This window comes from Diadema antillarum, unplaced genomic scaffold, assembly GCF_040938485.1.
Source record: "Diadema antillarum isolate AM-2024a unplaced genomic scaffold, OU_Dant_1.0 scf00000001, whole genome shotgun sequence".
NCBI lineage: Eukaryota > Metazoa > Echinodermata > Echinoidea > Diadematoida > Diadematidae > Diadema > Diadema antillarum.
In genome coordinates, this window is record NW_027270890.1 from 3,844,269 (window position 1) to 3,862,613 (window position 18,345).

At 37.4% G+C, this 18,345-nt stretch overlaps 1 pseudogene; it reads left to right on the forward strand.

The window, feature by feature from the left end:
* The first annotated feature begins 4,602 nt into the window (after nt 1–4,602).
* On the forward strand, nt 4,603–6,088 carry LOC139722862 (uncharacterized; annotated as a pseudogene).
* The last annotated feature ends 12,257 nt before the right edge of the window (nt 6,089–18,345 follow it).

An 18,345-nucleotide genomic window follows, 5' to 3' on the forward strand; every position in this document is an offset into this window, starting at 1 on the left:
CTGATTAGGAGTCTCCAATCCCAGCTCAACCAACAGGAGCAGTACTCCCGCAAGAATTGCGTGAGGTTTTTTGGAGTGCAGGAAACCAGCGAGGAAAACACAGATGCAGTTGTATGTCGCATTGGCAAACAACAGATCGATGTGGACCTGAAATCTGAGGATATCGATCGCAGTCATCGCGATCGCGATGCCCAACCAACGCCAGGAAAAGCAAGACCAAGAGCTATCATAGTGAAACTGACGTCCTACAAGCATCGCAAGCAGCTGTTGAGAAATCGGAGGAAGCTCAAGGGTTCGGGTATGAGCATTTGTGAAGACCTCACAGACCTCAGCCGGAGGCTCCTTCAAGATGCCTTTCTTGCCAGCAAAAAAAAAAGAGACAGCAACATTCTCGCTGCATGGTCTTTTGATGGAAGAATCGGCCATATCGTGTTTTCTGTCAGTGGTGACACCAAGGAGGTTCGAGAGGTGGAGTTACAACTGACTATGATTATTCAATCAGCTGTCAGTTTTCTATGGATGGACAAAAGAATTCCACAGGTGCATTTGTGCCTTTGATGTTCGATGCTTGAAGCCGTTATCTTTCTGAGCAATCTGAAGATTCATTTTTAACGCTAACATATCGGGTATATGCTGCTCGTTTATATATGAAATGCAATGAAATTTCACCTAATGATAAAGTATATCAAACAAAAGTCAATTCCGTTCGAAAATATGTGCAAAAGTGTAAATCTGAGCTGTATTTTGAGAAAGTGTTTGAAATTTTACCCTCATGGAAAGCTGGTTTTCACTTTTCTCCTTATTTCCGCAAAATGAAACTAATATGGTATCATCTTTAAGTATACAGTCAGTCCGCAGCGTGAGCGAAAACGCACGTATTTATTCAAGTCGTACGCACGGCTGAGCGGTGCTTGCATACGTAATGAGCAGATACATGGTCATGAATACATCCGTGTAGAACGAGTATTTCTTGTCAGTTTTCGACACTTTTAATATCGACTGAAAGAGAAAACATTAGCAAATATGCTCATGATCAAAATCAAACGGAAAAGAAGAATATAGAATATCAAAATCTCTCTCGAATTCGGTATTGTATTCAAAAATATTCCTTCACGTTTGACGCCAAAAAACTAACCTGAAATCTTTCATGCCCCTCTAAAATATGGTGAAGACTATGTCCGCTAAAGTATATAGTATCACAATAAGGGCAAGTTTTCTCATCTTAATTTCAATACGGGTCAGGAACTAGCAAAATTCAGAGACATGTCTAGCGTCGAGTTTAAAAAGATTATCCTCGCGTTCGCACCGGAATTCTGGGTCTGTGATTGGTCGAAATTTGTCGCAAGACGCGGCGTGTCGCATCGCGTAGTATCCATTGGCTGCTGACTCAATGCTGTGAGTTCAAAAACTATGTATCGGATAGAAGTGTCATTGATATGAGTAATAGCTGCATAGTGTACAATTGAGTTGGAGGTAATTTGAAAATGAAGCCTATATTAGTTTCATGAAATCCATGATTTTTTTAAATGTTAGGTTCCAGATTGTGATCGAATTTTCACTCTCTATACAAAACTTGAACTTTACACAGAAACCAATGATGTGTATGTGAGTGTGCACTTACAATGACCCTGAACAATGGACCTGGCTACCACCTGTCCCGAGCTCTGCTGCAAGGCACATGAATGCTTTATCAATTATTCATGTGGATTGCCCTGAGCACTGCTAGTCTGAATTCTTGACACAGGGTGAAATGCATGCACATGAAAGAAGTAAGCACATGTTTCCATGTGCTTGCACACACCACATTTCAGAATGAACAAAGACTAGCTGCGATAGTGGAATTCCTCATGAAGCATTCCAATCCTGGTCATTGTCCACGACCATTGTCTGGGTATCAACAACACACTCCACGCGTGTTCATTCACTTCCCCACTTCCGGTAAGAAAACATAATTGGCCTTGTTTTCAACAGCAAAATTCACAACCTTAAAAATGGTGCCCCTCTTCGTTTTTTAATTGATCATACTCGCTCAAGTTTCACGATTGTGAAATCGAAGAAATTACGGAGATCTATTTTCAATACCAGACAGGAACTAGCAAAACATCAAACTATGATCTAAAGGCTTCTTGAACACTGGCAAAATAATCGTTTACTTTGATGCTAAAATGGACTACTATATTGAGATAAAAAATAGGGAAATTAGGTATCAAATTAATGAGCATAATCAGCTCTATAACCTACCCAACCATCCTGGGTCAAACAATGCACTGCGAAAGCTATGAAAGCTGTTGTTGCGACCTCTGCAAAAACTCTCGCAAGGTATCGCGAAATTTCGTCAGTCTCAAGGGCACAAACTGCGCAAACGTCATTCTGAATAAAATTGTCGTTCGTGCCTCATTATCGCACGCGCTGCGGACTGACTGTATAGTTCTTTATAAATTAATATGTCAGAATAGCGTACAATCACGTACATTCGAGTAATTTTGATATCTATTTCAGCAATATTTGAGCAATTTCTATTCGTGCACCCCGTGCCTTTACCATTGTCTACCGCCCATCGTTTGTAAGTAGGGATAGCGAAAAGTAATTACCATCACAAAGACATATCTTCCTTGGAAAGTGGCTGGTGATTATGCAATCAGACACGAGTCAATTGTCTTCGCATCTGAGCGGCAGATCCACTTTGACAAAGTGGATCTGCCCGGAATGGTGTGACACGGCCTTAAGGAACGCCACGCAGTGAACACGGACTGGTGACAAATTCCACGATTAGTTGATAATTGGACGCCAGCTGAGAGTTTCCTACTCTGATTCGTTTATGATGGATAGGAGCCATTCTGAAAGTGGCAGAGTGGTCTTGAAGAGAAGGGAAAAGTGGGGTTAATGTAATAAACAGGTTAATTACGATTTATTTAGTTCGGAAATGGCCTGCATATGGTGAATAAATTCAACGACAGAGAGTTTGGTCGAGAGTTTCTGTTATAACTCGTCTAAAGGGCCTATAATAATATCGCAGAATCTGTCACCGCCTATTGACCGATTCGGGTTCGTTGAGGGCAGCAGACATTTTAAGGCACAGGGCGCAGCCATAGTGGGTGTATCAGCCGACCCCCCCCCCCCTGCTCTCCCCCACCCCCGGGCAACATGTTTATCACGCACTTGTAACAAAGGTTCGCGCACTAGCAAGCATTCGCGCACTCAGTACGAGACGCCTATTGGCTAAAGCAGTTTTTCATTCTGCGCGCGTGCTAATGTAGGGGAGAGGGGTGGGGGAGTGCGGAGGGGGGGTCGGCTGATACACCCACTATGGCTGCGCCCATGCCAAAAATACACATAGCGCGTCACAGAATCGGTCAATAGGAACGCAACGCAGTGAGCAAGGGCTGGTGACAAATTCCACGATTAGCTATACTAATCGTGGAATTTGTCACCGCATATGGGATTTGGACGCCAGTTAACACGGGCTGGTGACAAATTCCACGATCAGTATATAGAGAGTTTCCTAGTGAGATTCGTATATTATGTTGGATAGGAGACATTCTGAAAGTGGCAGAGTGGTCTTGAAGAGAAGGGAAAAGTGGGGTTGATGGAATAAACAGGTTAATTACGCTTTATTTAGTAGGAAAGTAATGGTGACAAATTCCACGATCAGTATATCCAGTTTCCTTGAGCAGCATACACTAAATAAATCGTGGAGTGTGATGTGATTTGTCTATGTTGGATAGCATAACTATCTGAAAGTACAGACTAGTACATGTACTTATGGGATTGACGGAATGAACAGATTAACAACGATTTATTTAGTATGAAAGTGGTGGTGACAAATTCCGTCAGTATGTATAGAGGCACTTTGCCTTTAAAACAGATAAATAAGTATCATGTGGTGAAGTTCTCAACATGCTTGACGTTCTTCGCATCATTAGTTATTCATAAATAAAATTCAGAGATGCGCTGGAGTGCAATTCAAATGGTTTCTTTGACTCCCTTCGAAGAGCTAATATGAACGTCTTTTCATCTTTCAATACGTTGGGCATTTGTTGGCAAGTGTCTGTCGAGTAACCACGTAAATTACAATGACATCAAGAAACCGGGACATCTACATTTTGAGGACTGACATTCAAGATATTATTGGTAATGCGAGCCGATGGCCACGGAAAATTAGAAGGTACTTCTGGACGAAAAATATTACACATTGGCAGCGGTGTTTGGTGGCAGCCCTCGTCTTCATGAATGGACTGAATCCTGAGGTATTTATGGAGTGGGCTGATCTGCTTGGAATCTGTAGAGATCGAGCAGCCACATGTCATTTCGAGTTTTATTCTGACTGTTTGAAAATGGAAGAGCATACAAATTATACGCATGGAACGTTACAACCAGACGCTACGAGTTTTTAAACGGTGACCTCAAATATTTTTAGGTCTTCTGGTCTTCTCAGGTAAGAAACGGTTCTTTTCTCTTTAATTTTCGTTTCATAATCATGAATGCCAATGATTAGAATTAGGGTGCGGTCTGCATATGACGCCACCACTGCGCCACGTAGCTGGAAAGTGACTGTTGCCATTCGTACTCGCGGATCCGTTTGGAGAACACGGGGTATTCATCATGTCTTGGAAGACCAAGGTTGAGAGCGTCTACACTCTGCATTTCGGCCATTTTCGGAATCCATTTTCTTTTCATTTTTTGTTATCACAAGAGGATGCTGTCTTGTACAAGTGGTTGGAGCAGAACGGCCTTATTGCGGCAAATTTCTTCTGCGAAAAATGTGGGAGGCCATGCAAAGTGGTAAGCGCCAAGAGCAGAAAGAGAAAGAAAATTTGGAGGTGTAGGGGGTCTGCCACGTGGAAGCACGAGACAAATTACAGCTCTCACAAATTTTCGATTTTTGAAGGAGTTCATTTCGACGTTCGGGAATTATTGGTGTTTGTTCGAGAATGGCTTCTAGGGTCATCACTTCATCGATGCGTCATACAGTCCGGCATGGACTATAAAGAATCGGCAGTGGATTGGGTGAACTTCTGGAGGGATCACTGTAGGAAGTTTGTGCACGATCTGTACTATGAGAAGGATGAGAAGCTAAGGGGAGAAGTAGAAATAGATGAAAGTCTTTTCGGGAGGCGAACGAAGTACCATCGTGGAGACTTTCGCGGATTGAAGATGTGGATATTTGGGATGGTGGAGAGTTCTTCCAATTGTCTGATTCTATATCCTGTCGACAGGAGGGATGAAGCCACTCACGTACCTCTCATCGAGAGACATGTAGAAAAGAGGTCGACGATATACTCCGATGGATGACAAGCTTACAGCAGCCTAAACTGTCGCGGTTACCATCACTTCACAGTTGAGCACAAACATACTTTCGTTCAGCGGTACAGGAATACTTCTACCGGCGCAGAGAAAGTGGTCCACACAAATACAATTCGAAGGCTCGTGGAAAATCTCAAAGGACCACTTTCGCCGCATCAATGGGTGCAAAATAACCACATTTGAAAGCCATCTGTGTGAAGTTATCTGGCGGAACAGAGTTGTGGTCAATCGCAACGATGTCATATCAGCGTTCTTCGATCTCGTTCGTGACCACTACTCTCTGCGAAGAAAGCCAAACTTGGAGACGAGGGTGCCGCTTTTTGACAGTTGGAATGTCACGAAAGGCGAGAAAGTGACGAGAGAAGAAGATGGCACTCCTGTCGAGACTTCTGTCCAGTCTGATGTGACGGTTAAATCTACCTCGCCTTCGCCGCCGTCAGTGAGTTCAGACGAAGCTGGCCCATCAACTTCCAGGCCTACAGCTCACGCACGAGATTTTACCCCTACGCTAGCATCCGACCCAGTAGCTAAAAGGGTCCACTTTCCACCTGCCTCAAGCTCTACCACCTGGACAGTGAAAGGAAAAAACGGAAAAAACAATAGCAAGGGTAACGGCAAGAAAATGCGCCCAACTACATCTAGCGCCAGTAGACTTCGACTTCCCGAGGATTACTTTGTCCTTCCCGCTAAAAAAGGAAGCAAAACGTCGGAGAAAAAGGAAAATCCTTACTCAAAATCCAACTTCGTCTTAACCTGGTCTTCATCTGATAGCGATTTCCAATAGGGCCTAACTCATTAACTTGGATCACGGAAACAACAAACTACGTAGCAATTGTCAAATTTACAAGGATCCAACTCAGAGTCGTTTATCCGTTCGTCTATTACTCCTACTGTATTGATTATGTAAATATCCGGCCTTCAAAGGAAAAATCTTGATTGCTTTCCAGAAAATTTAGAAAAGGATCGACGCACATTTGAAGAGAGAATGCGGTATGCCGGTAAGTTTCAGCAAATTTTTCGTAGACATACTGTAGATCTACATCTTAATATAAATAAGATGGCAAATCAGGGATACTGAATAAAACACAATTCTTAATTCTACTCACAAAGACAAACCGCAGATGGTTACTACGTTGCATCTGTAGTGGCCGTTGCATCATGGGAAATAACACAAGTTTGCATTTGTTTGTAATTGTAGGTTATGATTGGATACAAGGCTGCATACCTGTTTATGTTTATTTTCTGCATAAAACTGAAATATTAGGCCAATATTAGGCCTACTAGCCAAAAAGCTCTGCCAAACCTCGGAAAAAGGAAAATTAATCATCTTTGAGCTTACCCGGTCCTGGTTGATATGGGCCCGATGTTTCACGTTCGCTTACATCAATTACAATATATCGGACTAGCCACACAACGGTAAATAGCGAAAAACCACAGCTTCGTTAATGTAAGCATCTCGGTAGTGCACTCCTCCACTATAATGCTACCCAGTTCAGCGTAGACGGATCACGTCACAATCCACGACTTCTTTAGTAGAAAAATTCGACAGAAACTTCTTTTTCCGCCACTGTACATTTACCACATTACAGTCTTCCTCGAACAATCGTTGAGTGTTGTTCTGATTGCCGAGTTGCAAATCAATCACGTGAAAACATGAGTACACGTGGACGCAAAATTTTTGAACAGGTGCAAGTGAAAAGCAGGGAGGTGGAATCGGGGGATTTATTTTCCCACCTCCCTGTAAAAAGCATCCCGACTAAAACAAGAGCTAACCAATGATGAGTTGTTAGCTATGCGCTTGCTAAGCTGTGCGAAAAGGAAGTCTAGTCAATCGACGGAGATGGAGTTACAGTACTTGGTGATGCTATCGTGTTTAATGGCAATCAGTCATAATATTGGCTATTTTTGGCACGTTATATACTTCATATTTTTATATAATTTAATTTCCAATATTGCCTTGATATTCATTAACTATTTCAAACTTTTTATGATATATATAATTTTTTTGAAAAAAAAAAACCCCAACAATATTATTATGAGATCGCGCGTGTGACGAAATAGCGAAAAGAACCAGGGAAACACACAGTCAAACGCGGTCGTGGGTCGCTGCGACCTCCAGCGATTAACTACGATTGTGCGAGTCACTCTCTCGCAGAATACGCGAGATGTCAAAGGCGAAATTGTCCTGCCGTGGAAATTTGTCACTGGTGACAAATTTCACGATAATGCCGAAGAATCCTGGTCTCTGTCAAAACAACTGGAGGAAGGACGATGCGAAAGCAGATCCACAACACGAATGATCTGGATAGATTGTAACTAAGTATACTGTACACAGGTAAATTCTTTTAATTTGTACATACATTCCGTCACCACACTAGATTTTTTAGTATATCGTTGCAATATATTTTTTGAATTCTCCAGGCATCACCCGTGCAATAAATCTTGGGCTTTTTTACATTCTTAGTTCTTTTATCATTTTATGCTATGCTCTGTTTGTCACGTAATGTCTTTTAACTCTGTACATGTATGTGTTACTTGTGACCGGCAAATTGATTTTAACCTGAATGACAGTAATGGGCAGTGCTCAGCTTGTTATGGTAACTTAAGCCAGCACACTCGAAATAGATACTTTGAACACAATTCTAATTACTATCTTCCAGTGCAATTTGATAATTCTTTGAAAAATTTAGATATGGACAACTATTTATCGATCTGTCATTTTAACTGCAGAAGTATAAAGAAGAATTTTAATAACATGGACACATTTTTACAAAATTCTAGGCACCAATTTTCACTCATTGCTGGAACAGAAACCTGACTAAGGACACAAGAAAGTTCATTTTGCGTTTTAACCAGTTACACATTTGTAGATAATAGACGTGATAAACGTGGTGGAGGAGTTAGTTTTTATACATGTCAAGATTTGAAATTTAAGAGGTCAGATTTTGAATTATTTGATGATAACATTGAAACGGTTTGTATTGAGATATATTGTCAGAGTGAAAACACTATAGTCACTGTTGTATATTGGCCACCTGCTGCATCTATTTCCCAGTTTCTGCATACCATAGAATTACCTTTTCACAAGATTATGAGGGGGAAAAAAAGATGTTATGTGGTCGGAGATTTTAATGTAAATTTGTTGTCATCTGTGTCGACTGTTGACGCTTTCATGCTTTTTCTCCGGTAATTTCAAAAACCACAAGAATAAGAACACAGTCATCAACACTTCTAGATGATATTTTTGTTAGTAATCTCGAGAGTATTGTCATAGCCGGGATATTTACATGTGATGTTAGTGATCGTTTACCAAGATTTACTACCGAGTATTATAAGATGTAACTATAACAGCAACATTGAAGGGAATAGATCTAGACGTGTTTTTGATGACTCTTCTATAGTACAGAATTTCTGTAATATGCTTTATACTTGTAACTAGGAGTACGTTGTCAATATGCATAATGTAGATGATCAATTTGAAGCCTTTCTTGCCAAATATCTCCTGTTCTATAATAAGTGTTTTCCATTACAAACGTGCGTGCACAGAGTAAAAAGGAATGACAAACCATGGTTTGATAGCACTCTTAGAAAAATGTGTAAAAAGATGTATTTGTTTTATCGTTTACAGTATAGGAATTTAGTTAATAAGGAAATATGTAAAAGGAAGCGTGAATATTATTACAGGAAATTTAGTTGTTTGCATGGGAATTTAAAGAAAACATGGTCTCTTATTAATGATGTAATGAATAAAAAAGGCAGAATAATCATATTGAATCATTGCAAGTCAATGACCATTTTATCGACTCCGCAGAGTCTCTAGCAACACATTTATATGAGTATTTTTGTGCAATAGGAAGAAATATTGTATCAGAGGGTGTCTAAATTCATCTGCTTCTGTTTATACTTACCTGCGCAATACTTATAGCCAATCTATGTTTCTAAGCCTATCACTATATCTGAAATGCTAAATATTGTAAATGATTAGAAAGTAATTAAGAGTAAAGGTGATGACGACATTCACGTCAATGTATTCAAGAAATTAATATGTTTTTTAATGGAACCCCTTTGTGCAATATTAAATTCATCTCAGGAAAGTGGGATACTGTATTCCTACGACAACTTAAAGTAGCAAAAGTAATCCCAGTTTTTAAGAAGGGGGACAAACACGAGCTACAAAATTATAAGCCAATATCATTGTCAGTTTTTACTAAATTGTTTGAAAAATTAGTCTATGCTCGATTGATATCATTTATTGACAGCAATGATATTTTGTATCATCAGCGGTTTGGGTTTAGACATGGTTATTCTCCGTATGTGGCGCTACTTAAATTGATCGAAAGAATATAAAATACATTTGAAAATTATGAATTTTTAGTCGGAATATTTTTAGATTTAACAAAAGCATTTGATTGTATAGATCATAGAATACTTATGAAATTGGAATATTATGGAATAAGAGGAAATGTTTTGAATTAGTTTAAAGGTTATTTATCAAATTGCACACAATTGCAAATGATACAAAATCAGAATTGTGCCGTGTGAATGCAGGCGTTCCACAAGGTTCTGTACCGAGTCATCTTCTCTTTTTATATTTGTTAATGATTTGCAGTTTGTAAGCCCTAATTTGTAATCTAAACTTTTATGTTATTTGCAGATGATACAAACCTATTTTTCTCAGGCCGGGAGGTGCACGAAGTTAACAATATGATTAATTCAGAAATGCAGAAAGTGTATTCTTGGTTTACTGCAAATCGTGTGGTATTAAATATTGATAAAACATGTTATACGGTATTTAAGACAAAGAATAAGGAAATAGAGGAAGATCTTTCACAAATATATATAGGTAACGTCAAAATCAAGCAGGTCAATAGAGTAAAATGCTTTGGTGCTACAATTGACGAGGGTTTAACATGGAAAGGTCATTTTGATGATATTAACACCTTGTAGCAAAATAAGTACAATTGCTGGTGTCATGAATTATCTGAAACATATATTTCCTTTAAAGATTCTTTTCACCATGTGCCATACAATCATTTCCCCACATTTAACGTATTGTGCAATAACATGGAGTCATAGTTCGTTATATTTATTGAATCGTGTTTTAATGTTACAAAAGCGTGCAATAAGAATACTCTGTAATGTAAATCCGTTTGCACACACTGCAGTACTGTTTAAAAAATTGAAAATTTTGAAAATTGATCATATTGTGCTATTACAAGTGGCTACATTTATGTTTCCATACTTTAAAGGTGTCTTACCTGTCACGTTCCGTAACTCGTTTATATCAAATAGTGCAATCCATGCCTACAACACTAGACGTGTCAATGAGGTATGTTTACCTTTTTACAGATATAAGTTCTCAAAGATTATAATTAGATACACTGGAGCAAAATGCTGGAATGAGTTACAAACTGTTATCAAAATGGAGTCCAACACTGTCATCTTTTAAACGTAAATACAAAATGTTTGTAATCCACAGTGCAATTGAGCAATTATTGTAATAATTTTGCCACTTTCCCCTTTTTTTATTGTTGTGATGTTTCTTTGTTGTTTTTGTTCCTTAATGTATATTTGATGTAAATTGCGTCCTATTCATTGTTTGTAAAGGAGTCGGCCTCGATAGGCTTCATACGGCCTTTACTGATCCCTCACGTGCTATGTTTGTATGTATTTTTCTCTTCTGAGATGAACGTGATGTTTTCTTTTTAGCATGTGAAATAAATTTGAATTTGAATTTATATAAAGAAAAAAGAGCATATACATTCTAAGAGAAATCGAAAGTCTATTTGAAGAAAATCAATTGCAAGTATGGCTGAGATATTCAAATAACAATCTAGAACATAAAGGTCCTTGTAAAACCATATAAAGACCACGTTGTTTATGGATATCTCAGCCATTCCTAAACTGATTTTCATCAAATAAACTTTACATTTTTTTTTGGTATCTTACTGTCAATAACTTAGAACCGAAAAATAAGACTGATAGATAAATTTGTTTATTTTCAATTTGCATAGAGGTATTAGTGCTTCTCGGAGTTTCTCCTGCTTTGTTTTTCGTGTAGACACGTTGAACGTTAATTCATGGAGTAAAAACAAAGTCACTTTGAAATATTTCTTGTTATCACAATAACGTCAAATCCGTACTTACATACAAGATCTTTCATGGGACTTTTCCAACGTGCTTTTCATTTTACGTGTGCTCTCATTTCATGCATATAGAACGTTTCTTTAAAGGCATAATTTACCATTTGCAGACGAAACAAAAACCTAGCTATACTTCTTCAAAACAGTTCTAAAATGTGAGTTAGGGATAGAAACAACCACTGTAAAAAATGTAATCAGTATACTTTATGTTGAGTATTGTTAAATATACAAAATGTGAACAATAGTTATAGTAAAAAAAAAGTTTCAAGACTAAACCGCCTACAGTTATGGTTTATTGAGAAAATCAGTGATACCTCCTTATATTTTAGGCTTTATTGGAAAATTTTTACATAGTAGGATGCTTTGTGATACAACTGATCTACACATATGCATCAAATGTGATATCTCAACATTTTTCTTTTAAATCACTGCTGGCAATGTTGTATTGTACCTTTTAATACGACTTTAGATGAGATTTATGAAATTTTTTCGCGGCATTTCATAAAGGCCTAGATAGGAGCATAAACAGCTACCAGTACATTGTTGTTTAATGTATATGCTCGATTGTGCGATGCGTGATAGGGAGGCTTGTTGTTTTGCAACAAAGCGAAAATCAATGTGAATGACCGTTTATTTCGAGAAGTAGAACTCTGTCCTCGTATTAATTTCACTTGACAAGGCTTTGCAGACAAGGAAGTTTTCGGTAGTCCTTATAATTGAATCTTACATGGTACACTGCAAACGAATTTAAACAAAAATGCAAAGAGAACAAAACAATAACATAGTCAAGAGCAGAGTATACCTAAACACAATGAAAATTAACTTTGCTCCTCTTAATTTGGACTGCGGGACAGCATCTCGTCAAAATATCTCAATCTGCATGCTTATGGTTAGAATCTTTAGCATGAGAAATAGATATCCCGCTTCCTATCCAGTTAGCTACTGTTTACGAAATAAGCACAGAGAATCTATTTGAAATCGATGGTCAATAGTATGCTTGATCCAAAAAGACAATCATATTGCCACAAGCATTGCATAATTTCCTGGCCTTACTTGTGTGCAAAGTGAAAAAAAAAACATGCAGGTTCACAATTCATACGTTTCTAATAATGAAGGTTTAAATGTCATTTTAGAATAACAAATCTAAAATTATTTTCCATCAAAAAGTGTATTTCATATTCGAACCAACCTACAACATATCAAACTCGAATTTACTGTTGGGAAATTAGCCATCGGGATAACAACCCAATATGGACTATACCCAGTCGGGGATTTGTGCAACAAATCTGAATTAACGACGCATGTCCTATTTTCGGATATACGAACTCCCAAATGCATGACTGTGTGTGTGTGTGCGTTAAATAACGAACCTTCGGTATAATGAGCATCAGCTAATACCAAAATGCGCAGTAATATGGAGAACATTAGTTCACATTTGATAAGCAAATCCAACTGACAGCAATTTTCGTCAAGTAAAGTCAATGGCAAGTATACTTTAAATGTTTGTAAACGGGAATGAAACTTTGCAAAGGACTTTTGGGGCATTACACTGATAACTAACGTATGACTAAGGAGGGCAGTTTCATGTGCTCTCCTCCAAACGCAATGTTCGGAAGGAATCCTAACCCGTGAGCAGTCACGGATGGATTGGGTGTCATATAATTCTTTACCACGCACAGTGAAGGTATAAATTCATATATGAAGACGACAATTGAAGACTATCCAAGTCTTTCCTTCCAAGTAATGTATGAAACCCGGCGATGACGTAAAGACAATGCGATATCCTAGAGATGATAGTAATGATGATAATAACAACAATAATAATGAATACTTGACGAATTTGACTGTAAACAACTCGAATAACATTTACCAATAATTTTAAGGGAAAGGCAAAAATGAACAATTCCATCAATCCCTTGGGCCCCATCCCAAATTAGTATAGCATGATGCGAGATCGGCTTATTAAAACACAGGCGATGTCATAAAAAAATTACACTCTTGCCTTTAAGAAGTTAATTATATGAATGCAATGTGACTTCCTACTACTGAAGAACCCGGAAGATGCCTGACTTTTTGATCTTTTAGGTCACCATTCGCGAGTTCCATAATGACCAGGTGTTTATCCCTGTCACCCTATTGGTAAAGTGGATTTGAACATGTGCGTTTATGAAAATGTGCTTCATAAATATATTATCTTTATCATTTATTATCATTTATATTATTATTATAGTAGTAGTAGAAGAAGTAGTACTCAAAAGTATCATCACTATTGTCATCATTATTATCATTATTGTTATTATTACTATTAATATTATTATTAATAGTAGTAGAAGTAGTAGTAATAGTATTATTATCATTATTGCGATGTGTTCATCCCACGAGAACGAAACCCACAAGTCATACGGCCCATGAGTTCGACACTAGGCAAATATGGCCCATGAGCCAGACACTACGCTAGCAAGGCCCACGAGTTCGACACTTGATAAGCATAAGCGACCCAGGAGTTTCAAATTTCATCACTGGGCTTAATTTGTCGGACTCATGGGCCTTGTTTGGCTAGTGTCTAACTCATGGGCCTCGTGGGCCAAACTCCGTGATATCCAATACCTGTGAATCTGAGAAGCACATCAGTGAAATCCATTCCATCAGTATTAATCTTGACAACATCTTGATTCCGGGATCGGCCAAACGTCATTTGATACAAGACGCCTCCTTCGATCCAGTACAATAATCTAATGAAAATAAAGTGATTGCTCATGTATACAGATATTCCTCTCCTAACGACTTAATATCAAAATGGAAAATCAGCAAAGAAACTTGAAGTCCACAGGGACTCGAATCCAAGATCTACGAATTTGCTGGATCGGTGCTCTTATTCACAGAGCTATATGGCTATGGAAAGCCCTAGTGTGGTGTTTCATTTTATTTTATTTCATTTCATTTATTTCATTTCATTTTATTTTATTTATTTCCATCATTCGACAAGATAAATGATACATATAACGTAACATACAAATCAAAACAACGATGACTCCAAATACTGATACATGCACTTTACAAATCAGCAAAAATTACACAATATATGTAATGATGAAAACGGAATGTACTGGGAAAGCCTTTATAATTATGGCTTGTAAGACTGTACATACCTAATAGTGTAAAGAAACAAACTGGAACCGAAAAATAAATTGAAATAGTCAAAATAAACAAAAATCACACAAAATTTCAAACCAATACTTTCACACAGAACATCAGTATTGACTTAGAAGAATCTTTTAAAACTTTTTTTTATCTTATCAAATTGTTAATCAAAAACGTAATTCACATTCAACTCATTCCACAATACAGGTCCAGTATACCGTAGTGAATATTTGGACTGAAATCATTGAAGAAAGACCACAGTGAAACTGATAACATGAGCTAGTATAATGAGTGTGAACATCAGCATTTTTATAAATTGCGGAGGAAGATTTTTTGAATAATAATGTTGCATAAAAAATAATGAATTATCATTTGACATGCCTAAATACGGCGAGAAATCTGTCTGTGTATGATCAATTTTTGAAGCTTGACGCATAGGACCTACATTAACAAAGTACTCATTAAACACGTGTTAAAGCAGCGTGCTACATTTCTAGCATTAAAAAGAGTTTGTCCGTCATTCGTAATTTGAAATGGCGACACCTTCACTGCTTACCAATGACCTCATTGATAACCTTCCAGTGGCTGACATATTTTCAGTAGCATTTTTAAAAGCTTCCGTGTAATACATTTTGCGGGAAAGCCTGATAATCTGTGTAAGTTTATTTCTGTATAATATATATCGATTAACATTATCATTATTAGGATATGGGAAACTATATCTATATAAAACATTTCTTTTCTTTATGGAGCGAGAAATTTCAGTTGTTGGGGTATGTGTGTCAAAATAAAAAAGAAATATATGCCACAAGGTGTCATAAGCAATGTTTGAGTCTGCACAAAGTAATACATCATCCCATGTTTCCGTGATTGAATCGTCGCTGAGTAAAGATATACTCTCTAAAGTGAATTTCCACTTCTTCTTCTTATGTTCTTCTTATTTTTGCTTAACATAGAAATAGTGTGTCGCCACAAATGAAAAATTAAGGTAAATGGTCAGAGATATCACTATACAAGAGACCAGATTTCGAATAATTTTTGTCAATATTAGTAAAACTATTCTCGATCAACGTTGATGAGTTGACCGTAATTCTCGAAGGCTTCTCAATTGCAATATTACAAAAGTTTACTCGCGAAATATTGCAAAGTTTTTGTTTTAAAGGATATTCTCTTTTTTCAAGAGATCAATATTGAAATCACACATCAAATATACATCTTTGTTTTCTTGATTAATAAGCTCTATAAAACATCAATATTATCCAAAAATAAATTACAATCTGTATGAGGGGACCTGTATATGACACAGAGTATTACTTTTTTTCTACCATACATATCAATTTCAACACATGTGCAATCAAATTAATTTCCGTTGTATATCAAATCAGGCCTTACTTTACACGATAACGAGTGTGATAGGAACAGGGCGACACCGCCTCCTCGTCCGCATTTTCATTCAGAACGGACAACAGAATATCCATCAATTTTATATAAATGTTATGTCGTATAATGTTATGTTATGTTACATAGCGGAAAATTTCTTTTCTATCGCAGAGAATGATAATCGCATATTTTCGTAATTTCTTAACGGACTGCGGGCATTAACATGTAATACATTGAAAGAATGTTCATCCCAGAAATAACTTTCCGTGGCTCAATGGCTAAGAGCACCGGTCTGGCAATCCAGACATGCCTGAGGTCTAGGGTTTCATTCCCGATGGAACCCCATTTTCTTCATTTGACATGTTTTTACCACATATTTTTCTGGTCTGTTATTCCCTTTGGTTGCATTTACTAAGCATTTTAAGAAGGCAAATTTAATTTCAAATATTGCAAGAATATCATCAGCAAATCGGAAACTTACCTTCGTCTGTCATCAGCGGTAATGCTCGAGATATGAGTTCGATTGTGCGCAAGTATCCTCTGTGACGTCACATCCAGCAGTGAAATAGCAGTGATGTCGCACAGGCCATTGGTTGACAGGGAAGTTACAATAAGCTGTCTTCTGATATCATATAAAGCAAGGTGGAGACTCCTTTTTTCTGGATGCAGAACTAAGAAAAAATAAAGGTAGAATACACCCATACATATTGAATCGCCAATTCTCACTCGACTGCTATTTGACGATAATTTGCTCACAAACCTATAATTTCGGTTTCAAACTTTCGTTACTTTCTTTTTTAACTAGCAATGTGTTTCTAATGTAACTTTATATGTGTCATGAACAAAACCACACTCAACACTGTGTCAATTTCATATGTTTGTTTATGAGCTAATGTAATAATGGTGATTACACATTAATATTATTACATCAAGTGCATTTAGAGGAAGTTTGGAAGACTTATACATAAACTAACCATGATACCGTGTGTCCAAAATAAAAATAAAATACAACGGGACCCTCCTCAATGATTTCTTTGAAAATAATGAATCAATCCAAACAAAATTTCAGGATATGAAACTATAACTCATTACCCACATCTTACAGAAAACCCCATCCGATTTCGTCGGTGGTCGCAAAGAAATGAGAAGTTTTGCAGAGCATGTCAGGAATCCCTTCACTCCAAGTTCTGTCCATTGTGTTCACACATTATGCATAGCAAAAAAAAAAAAGCTGCTGAAAACTGCTTATCCAATAGTGGCGAGCCAATAGAGTGAAATGGAGCTTTCGATCCTAGCAGAATCTTCGTCTGAGGCGAAATGACCTTTTGTCATTTTGCCTCTGACGAAGATTCTGCTAGGATCGAAAGCTCAGGCCCTCTTTCACTCCACACATTATGCAGATAAAAGAGCATCCATGTGCCACTTGACATAATTTACAACGATTCACATTTCTCTGTGACCACTTAACCAACTTGAACTTAACCACTTAACCAACTTGAACCAACTTGAATGGGGTTTGCTGCAAAATGTAGCTAAGATGTCATTTTTATGACCCTGAAGTAGCTTTTAGACAGTTTAATCATATTGGTATTTATGAATGGAAAAATCCGATTGTATTTTTTTTTTTTTTTTTTTTGGGGGGGGGGGGGGGGGGGACATACTGTACAATCTTCAGTAAAAAAGAAAGTAGGCCCTGTACACTTTTTCAAGCTCATATTTCTCATAGAATATTAGGCTTGATATTAATGTTGTATACCAAATCAAAGGCAATTCTTTGGTTATCAAATTGGTAGGTCAATAAAAATGAAAACTTTACGCATGAGTGAACACATCCGGATTTCTCTTTCAAGGCACAAAAGTAAAAATTGCAAAAATTGGGCAATTTCCCATTCAAGCTTATGTGCTCTTCCATAAAACAACGAGAACAAAAGACAAATCCAACACAATAGGGAACACAATCTGATACGGATATTTACCCATTGATCTCTATGTCTTTGCAGCCCCCCCCCCCCAATAAAAAAGAAAGGCATAAAATGATCGAGAAAATACAGGATCTTCTACCAAATCCAAATTCAAATGTCATTAGAAAGAACGCAGTATCCACGCAAATGGTAGATATTTGCAATGATTTTAGCACATTGGTTTTTGAATTTGTCTCATGAATTCCTGAATCCCAAAATCAACTGAATGAAATAAGAAATTGTTCATTTTACCACCTTTGCATCTTACTCCTTTTTACATTTGAATTTGAGCTGACAGAAAATTCATATTTTCCTTCCTTCCTTCTTCCCACTCTGTTCTTGTTTGAGGGTATAAAGAGATGCTAAGGAACGAAAACTCACATTTTTATTTATTTATTGTTTTTTTGCTGTTCATT